The following is a 9,785-nucleotide window of genomic DNA, read 5'->3' as shown; positions in this document are numbered from 1 at the left end:
TTGAAGTCTCCCAGCACCACCAGATTTGGGGACTGCACACGTACATCAGAGACCACCTCCAGCATCTCAGCCAGGGAGTCCGTCGCACAGCGAGGTGGACGGTACACGAGCAGAATCCCTAGACTGCCCTTCGGGCCCAACCTCCAGTACATGCAGTCGATGATCTTGGTCTCCCGGAGAGGGGGTCTGGCCAGAATCAGGGACCCTCGGTAGATGACTGCCATTCCCCCTCCCCGACCACCAGCCCTCAGCTGCTGTGCATGCAAATACCCAGCCGGACACATGGCCTCAAGAAGCGGAGCCGAGGCCTCATCCAGCCAGGTTTCTGTAATGCATGCCAGGTCCGCGCCCTCATCCACTATCATGTCATGGATGAGAGAAGTTTTTTGGGCAACTGACCTGGCATTGCACAGCAGCAATCGAAGGCCAGAGTATGGAGCCACGCACCCCCCAGCTATCTTTCGGCTCTGGACAGGCCCGGAGCATGGGACAGATATTACGCATCTCTCCCTAGTTCCTCTTACCCAACATGGCCTGCCCCTAGCACCCCACCAGCATCTGCCTCTCAGCCTTGTTATATATTGGCCCCTCCCATTCCCCAACACTCCCCTCCACTTGGCACATACCCCCCGCACTGGCGACCACAACTCAGGGAGGCCACCCCTCTTAAAACCATCAAAACAACCTAACCACCCACAGCCACCCCCTGAGTAGACTGCCCCTCAGTCTCGGTTTTGTCTGCCAATCCTTCCACTGTTACAGTTGGAAGAGGTAGCACTTGCTTGGCAGAAACTGCTAAGTCATAGCTGATGAGGCCTAAATCTGTGATGGTGTAGGGCACTCATTGGAGTCTCACAAGTGGAATTGACCCGGCATAAATGGTAACAGCAGCTGGAAGGCACATTTATCAGAAGCCGTCTCTCCTACAAGGATGTTCTAGGATAAAAATGTCCTTGGATGAAATTCCTCTTCCTATAGTGTATACTCAAGTTTCCACAGCTCTCACAGGGGAACTTGCTTTGGTCCGGCAGCCCCTTAGCTACTCCTCCTTTGCTACAGCTGGGAGAGATAGTAGATGTTGACAAAGCTATTAAGTCACCGCTGATGGGCTGATGGGGTCTGAGTCTGCAAGGAGGTAGTAGATGAAAGTCGTTGGCAAGCTATTAGCTACTCCTCCCTTGCTGTAGCTGGGAGAGATAGTAGATGTTGACAAAGCTATTAAGTCACAGGTGATAGGCCTGACAGGGTCTGAGTCTGCAAAGAGGTACACCTCTCAGAAAGCCACAATGGTAATGTCAGCTCGACAAAAGCAGCAACAACAATTAGGCAAAACACTTATCTTGTATAGCTGTTGCTGAAGTTTTATCTTGTCCTGCTGTAGTATTTCGGTCTCTGAGCTGGGAATGGTTGGGGAGCAACTCCTCCCGACTAAATGTCTCCAGACCATTACAGACCACTACAGCACAGCTCCATATGGCATAGCCGGAGCAGATAAGTGAAAACAAATAAGAGAATGTAAACCAAGATAAGGTGGCTATAATTCTTCTCCGGTGGAAGGTCAAGGGGAATGAAGGGGAGTGCAGGCAATAAAACAATAAAACAACTTGCAGAGCACTCAGTAACACGTCTGCTACTCCAACGCCATAAGCTACAAATAGTACTGGAACTACAGTTGCCAGGTCAGAAGCATCCCAAACCCTGAGATTTCAGGAGCAGGCCCTAGTGATGTCATTAAGCATGATACATTAAGCATCAGCCACAGTTGCTTGGAGCATACAATTCAAACAAAAACATTTCTCTGATTGGAAATCAAGATAGCTTAAAAATGGTGTTCTCAGGTCCAGCTGAAGTGACAGGATCATTCCTTCTCACCTGCTTAGGAGCCTGAGTAGGAAACATGTAATCTAGCCTACTTGCTTCTGGCCAGGCCAGGCCCCAGAAGGCCACTTTAGGAAGAAGGAAGCCTAGAGTTGTGGAGATGTTAGATAGGAGCGCTCAGGAGTAAAATCGATGCAATTTTAAACATACTTACTAAGGAACTAAGCCTCATAGAACTCAATAGGACTTCTGAGTAGATATGGTTTGGATTGTGCTGTTGGTAAAGTTTGACTAGGGATCCTCTGCAAAGATATCCATATCCAAGTTGAGTAGGCAACCCCCTGCCTGGAATGCCTTGCCCCTGCCTTTTAACATGGCTGTTCCAAATGTATTTACAGATATGACCCTTCACTGCAGAAAGAGGTTTGAGAAATGAGTAAGAGTAAGGCGATTCTCTACCCTTTTCTGTCTACCCTGTGGACTGCTATAAACTCACTTTGACAGCCAACCCAATTCCAGTGAGTAATAACTGACAGAGAGAAAACACACATGGTTTGGTCTACCTTCACAGGTAGTAGCTTGGGAACAGCAATTGCAGCCACACCTCCCAGTATGTGAATTCTCTTTTACCACTATTGGGCAAGAAACAAACAAACAAGGTCCATCATCAGTGGGTTTAAGGGGGTTGAGCTGAGTGCATGGAACCACTGTTGTCACTTCTATGGATGTAAGGGAGTGAGGTTAAAGGTAAATGAAATGCAAATGGAAAAACAAAAGACAATGAGGATTTCCTAAATGCAATACCATACCAACCAAAACAAAATTCCTATGAGTAAGACAGACAACTCAGCATCCCACAACCAGTCAGGATTCATAACCAAAACTAAAAAAATACTGGCAGCCAGTCAGCCAAGGTCACAGAAATCCCTATGCCGTACAACCTGACCCAGTGGCTGCAGTTAGTGCAGAATACTGTGGCACAATTGCTGACAGGAGTGAGACCCTATCAGCACATAATATCTCTGCTCTGAAATCTGCACTGGTTGCTGATTTAATAATAATAAATAAATTTAATTTTTGTGTCGCCTATCTGGCCGAAACCACTCTAGGCGACGTACAACATTAAATTCAACAATACATAATAATACAATACATAATAAAATACAATGCAGTCAACAATAACCATTTTAAAAAGCGGCAGTACAGGGCCATCAATAGACAGTTTTAAAACAATATAAAGAAATTAGCCCACCCCGGGAACCCCAAAGGCCTGTCCAAAGAGCCATGTTTTTAAGGCTCGGCGAAATGTATCTAGGGAAGGGGCATGGTGAAGATCGAACGGGAGGGAGTTCCAGAGAGTGGGGGCCACCACTGAGAATGCCCTCTCTGTAGTCCCCACCAACCTAGCTGTTTTCGTTGGTGGGACGGAGAGAAGGCCCTGTGTGGCTGATCTGGTCGGGCGGCTTAGTTGGTGGTACTGGAGGTGCTCCTTCAGGTAAACTGGGCCGAGACCATATAGGGATTTAAAGGTTAAGACCAACACCTTGAATTGGGCCCGGAAAACAACTGGAAGCCAATGTAGATGAAATAACACCGGCGTGATGTGATCACGGCGGCGGCTGTTTGTAAGCAGGCGTGCCGCCGCATTCTGCACCAGTTGTAGTTTCCGGACCGTTTTCAAGGGTAACCCCACATAGAGCGCATTGCAGTAGTCTAATCGAGAGGTGACCAGGGCATGTACCACCAGTGGGAGCTGATGAATAGGAAGGTAGGGTTGCAACCTCCGTATGAGGTGTAGTTGATACCAAGCTGCCTGGCTCACTGCCGAAATCTGAGCCTCCATGGACAGCTTGGAATCAAGAACAACCCCGAGGCTGAGGACCTGATCCTTCAGGGGCAATTTTACCCCATTAAGATTCAGGTCAGCAACACCCAACCTTCCCCTGTCACCCACAAGTAGCACCTCGGTCTTATCAGGATTGAGCTTCAGCCTGTTTCTTCCCATCCACCCACTCACGGATTCCAGGCACTTGGACAAGGTCTCTACAGCCAACTCCGGTGAAGATTTAAAGGAGAGATAGAGCTGCGTGTCATCAGCATATTGGTGACACCGCAGCCCAAAACCCCTGATGATAGCTCCCAGCGGTTTTACATAGATGTTAAATAGCATGGGAGAGAGGATAGAACCCTGTGGTACTCCACAAGTGAGGGGCCAAGGGTCTGAAACCTCATCTCCCAATGCTACCTGTTGATGCCTGTCAGAGAGAAAGGAACGGAACCACTGTAAAACAGTGCCTCCTATTCCTAATCCCCCCAGGCGATCTAACAGGATACCGTGGTCAAAAGCCGCTGAGAGATCCAGGAGGACAAGAAAGGTGAATTCTCCCCTGTCTAATGCCCTCCTCATATCATCTACCAGAGCGACCAAGGCTGTTTCAGTACCATGTCCAGTCCTGAAACCTGATTGGTATGGATCTAAATAATCCGTTTCATCCAAGTGTGCTGACAACTGGTTAGCCACCACTCGCTCAATGATCTTGCCCAAAAATGGCAAATTCGAAATGGGGCGAAAGTTGTTCAAAACTTGGGGATCCAAGGAGGACTTTTTTAGAATGGGTTTTATAATTGCCTCCTTGAGGGCCGGTGGCATTACACCCTCCTTCAAGGATGCATTTACCACCGCCCTGATCCCTTCGCCCAATTTCTCCTTGCAGTTCATAAGGAACCATGATGGGCAAGGATCAGTCAGACAGGTGGTAGGCTTCACCGTTGAAAGTACCTTGTCCACATCCTCAGAAGGAAGAGGCCGGAACCGATCCCACTGAACCGGATTGCAACTGGTTAACTCTGGATCCTCTACTGCATCCACAGCGTACGGAATCGAGTTCTTCAGGTGTTCAACTTTATCGGCGAAGTGCCTTGCCAATTTGTCACAGGAAGCCTTTGAATGCTCCAAGGGTTCCTGAGCGACTGGACCGACCGGGCTTCGGACCACTTGGAACAGCTTCCTGGGACAGCACTCTGCGGATGCAATAGAGGCAGCAAAGAAATCTTTCTTTGTTGCCTTTATTGCCACCTGGTAGGCAGCTATTGCTGCTCTAACCTGTGTTCGAGCATCTTCAGAGCGGGATTTCCGCCACCGGCGTTCTAGTCGTCTCACCTCCTGTCTCAGACTTCGCAACCGAGGTGTATACCATGGTGCTGTCTGAGTTCTGTTCAGGGGGAGAGGACGTTTCGGAGCCACCCGGTCTAATGCCCTGGTGATTCCCTCGTTCCACTCCGTCACCAGGGTTTCGACCGGACGACCTTCAGCAGGTTCCAAATCCCCTAGCGCAGTCAGGAATCCATCCGGATCCATCAGGCGCCGGGGCGGACCATTCTAATAGGTCCTTTACCCCTGCGGAGGGTGTGTGGCATCGAGAAGTCAAAATTCACCAGATAGTGATCTGACCATTACACGGGGGTAAAAGAAATGGCCCCCAACTTCAGAACACTCCCCACCACTCCCAGGACAAATACAAGGTCGAGAGCATGACCGGCTACAGGGGTGGGCTCAGTGTTACTAAGGTGCAGTTCCCAGGAAGCCATGGTTTCCAGGAAATCCCGAGGGGCTCCAATGAGAGTGGTCTCAGCGTGTACGTTAAAATCCCCCAGTACTAACAGTTCTGGGGTCAACGTTCGCACATCCGAGACCACCTCCAGCACCTCGGTCAGGGAGTCTGCCGTGCAGCGGGGCGGGCGGTACACAAGCAGGATCCCCAGACTGCCCTTCGGGCCCAACCTCCAGTACATGCAATCAACAAACTTGGTCCTTGGGAGCGGAGGCCTGGTGAACATCAAGGACTCCCGATAGATGACTGCCACTCCCCCTCCCTGCCTTCCCACCCTCGGTTGCTGCGCATAGCAGAAACCTGGTGGACACATGGCCTCAAGAGTGGGAGCTGAGGCCTCGTCCAGCCAGGTCTCCGTAATACATACCAGGTCTGTGCACTCATCCAGTATCATATCATGGATGACAGATGTTTTTTGTGTCACAGACCTGGCATTACATAGCAGCAATCGAAGGTCGGTAGGAATCCTGCGTCCCCCAGTTAACTTCTGGTTTTGGGCGGACCCAGAACAGGGGATGGGTATTACACATCTATCCCCTGTTCTTCTGGATTGACGTGGTTTGCCCTTAGCATCAGTCCAGCGCCTGCCGCCCAATCTTGATATAACTTGGCCCCCATCCTTCTCTGTTCCATCCCCCCTTGGTTTACACATGCCCCTATCCCTGCAGCCTAATGGACAGGCCTACCTAAGACAATAATAAAAGCAAGACCCACCCCATATACCCCGGAGACTACCAGCCACTCCTTTAGGACTGCAGTAAAAATGAAATAGTTTAAATCACAAACTATCCACTTATATGTGCAAACAATTTATAAATGCAAACATACACACTCATTCACAACACACACTCATATGCACACTCACTCCTCCAATTCAAACCAACACGTCAGACATAGTCCTGTACTCTGTGCAACGTCGGCAATAGCAGCTCTCCTTGAGCAGCGACGATATTCCTCCTCCGACGATGTTCCTCTTCCAGCAGGCAGATGGTCTCCCCAAGCTCCCCCCGCCAGCCAGCCTATAGATCCCTCCAAGGAGGGACAGATAGAAAAAGGAAACTAGCCCCAGCTGGCTGGAACCAGGGACCTGGTCCTGCAGGGTGTGGCACCTGCCAACAACAGCAGTCCGACAGGGAAGGGCAGTGATGATAACAGCTCTCCCTCCCTGCACCGTGGCGATGTTCCTCTTCTTAAAAGTAAAAAGAGTAGTTGGCCATATTTGTTACGAGGCCAAGTTCAAGGTGTGCTTTCCATGTTACAGGTGCCACATAGTACTTGTTCTGCTCTTGTAAGAAGTCAGTCCTTTAGTGTGGCAATACCTATGCTTTGGAACGTCCTGCCTATTGACATTACGCAGGTGCTTCATTGTACTCATTTTGGCACCTGCTAAAAATATTTTTGTTTAGGCACGCCTACCCAGGCATGTAGAAGCTATTATTTTTTTATCTGTTTTTAACTCATTGTTAATATTTTGAATTTTTAAAATACCTGTCTTTAAATGTTTTTGTCAATAATGCTATTGTTTTAATTCCTTCTGTAAACCACTTTGAGGTTTTTTACAATAAAGTGGTATATAAATGTTGTAAATAAAATACATAAATAAGTTTTGGAGTCACTGTGGCCCTTGGGTCTTTTCCCACTTTTAAGAACAAAGGAATCTGCTTTATACTGACTCGTGCCATTTGATAGCATGTAGCTCACTACTGATAACATGGACTAGCATTGGCTCTCCAGGATTCCCAGCAATACTCTTTTCCAGAGATTGAATTTTGGACCTTTGCATTCAAAACATATGCCCTACTACTGAGCTACAACCCTTTCCCTGTTTTAAAAAACATATTTTAAGATTCTTCTTTTCAATTCACTAATGAATGGCACATCATACCTAGGGCGGATCCACACCATTAATTTAAAGCACATTCAACACACATTTGAAGCACATGAATCCCACCACAGATTCACAGGAATTGTAATTTGTTAAGGGTGGTGGGAACTATAACTGTGAGGGGGAAATTCCCTCCCCATAAATATTAGGTTGGTGCCATCTCTGTTATCTTTTTGGCACCTTCTGAAGACTTTCCTCTTTCAACAAGTCTTTTAACTTGAGATCTTTTCCCAGTCTGCGTCTGTGTTGGAGTTGCTTTTAAATATGTTTTGAAACCTTTTTTTAAAAAACAGATGTTCTTAAACCTTTTTTGAAAAAATGTGTTCAAAGATGTTTTGTTTAAATATATTTTAAAGTCTGTTTTTTATGCTGTTTTAAAGTGTTTTTAGTGCTTTTATTTGCCGCCCTGGGCTCCTACTGGGAGGAAGGGTGGGATATAAATCAAATAATCAATCAATCAGTCAATAGATAAACAAACAAACTACACTTCCCAGGATTCCTTGGGTGAGGTCATGAGCTTTAAATGCAAGTTGGATGTGCTTTAAATGTATTGTGCGTATCTACTTCATAAACGTTGCCTGCAGCCTCAAGTGATAAGGAACTTCACTCACCCAACCCAGAATTCAGAATCATACCACTTTAAGCTGTTTTGCAATTATTTTATACTTTTTTTAATGGTTATTGGATTTTAAAGGGGTTTATTTCTTGTTGTGAGCTGCCTTGGTTTCCAATCGGCAACCTTACCTCACAGGGATATTGGAAAGACTCTATATACACACATGCTGGAGATGTAAAATACATATACCCCATATAATAATTTATTGTCAAAACTAGTTGGTCATTGCAGAACATTTTAAAAAATAAATTCAGTATATTTTCCTGCATAATAAAAGAAGTGATACCTTATGAAGCCCTGCCTAAATGATTTAAGAATAGGATTGGAGGGGGAGAGAAAGATTTACAACAGAAACACAATCTTTTGCTATGTTATTCAAAAGTCCCATTAATTTACAGCACAATCCTAACCATGTCTACTCAAAAGAAAGTCCTTTGAATTCGGTGGGGTTTACTCCCAGTGTTTGGGATCAGCATTGCATCTTTACTCCCAGAAAAGTGAGTACAGAATTACAGCTTCATACTGGGAAGGTTTTCAAAACACAGCCCTCTTCAACAACCCAGGAAAGTTTAAATTTGTTTGACTCCTGCACGCAAAAGAGAAAAAGATTTTTGCTACTGCTAAAAGCTATACATTTACTCAGTTTGAGATTTTCAGACAAGCTGGAAAAAACAACAGTTTTCTGGATTTGCAATAGGTTCTAGCTATTGCCTAGCGGTCAACAAATCCCTTGTCAGTCACTACCCTGACATCACTTATTGGCTACATACCTGAAAGGATGGGGTTAGAGCAGCCAGCTACGAGCTAATTCAACAGAATTTGAGGGGCGGGGAAGTCAGCGGCTGACATTTTGATGTATTTTAATTTTTTTTTAATGAAAGCTGAGAGTCCAGGGATTAAGGTGACACACCTGAGACCCAGAGACCACCCAAAAAATCCAGAATCTCTTGGTGAAAACCGGAGTCCTGGCAACCCTTATTGGAACCCATATAGAACTGGTCATGCACATAAAGACATATCGGAACACATACTCTCAACATTTACATTACTGTTCCTATTTTGGGCAATCACGTCATGGTCTGTCAGTAACCTAGGAAAGGTTACAAAAGGCTGGTGAGGTGGGACAGCCAGCTCCAGTGAGGGGAGAATTGAACTAGGGGAGTGGACCTGGTTGTATTCGCTTGGGGCTTAGAAAAGGCCTGTCACAGAGAGCTTTATCGCTGAGTGGGAGCTTGAATCTCATATATATATATATATATATATGAACGTAATTGTGATTAACACAGAGGTTTTTATTATATTAACAAAACGTTTCAGCTGGATCTGCTGGCATCTCTATCGCTGTAATGGAAAAGTCCAACAGGTCCTGCAATATAGTTTACATCATCGAGTGCAAAAGACCAGGATGTCATATCCAATACGTAGGAAAGACCACAACTGACCTACGCACGCGCTTCAGGAACCACAAGTCAGCAATTTTGACAAAAAAAGTGGAGCAACCAGTTGCAAAGCATTTTAACATCGAGGGTCACAGCCTGTTGGACTTTTCCATTACAGTGATAGAGATGCCAGCAGATCCAGCAGCACTGACCAAAAGGGAGAACTTTTGGATATACTCTCTGGACACATTGGCGCCACATGGCCTGAACCTGGAGGACAGTACCACCACTACTTAGCTTCTGCAAATGAAGCCCCTCTGAGCATTCCTCAAAGCTCTATAACTGCCACCTTGGTAACAGCATTTATATGTTGGCAGCTGATGAAGGCGGAAGCTGAAACGTTTTGTTAATATAATAAAAACCTCTGTTTGGTTAATCACAATTATGTTTATATATATATATTAGGTGATTAACGG

The sequence above is a fragment of the Rhineura floridana genome, chromosome 5 (genome assembly GCF_030035675.1).
Source record: "Rhineura floridana isolate rRhiFlo1 chromosome 5, rRhiFlo1.hap2, whole genome shotgun sequence".
Classification (NCBI taxonomy): Eukaryota; Metazoa; Chordata; class Lepidosauria; order Squamata; family Rhineuridae; genus Rhineura; species Rhineura floridana.
This window is presented reverse-complemented; position numbering follows the sequence as displayed.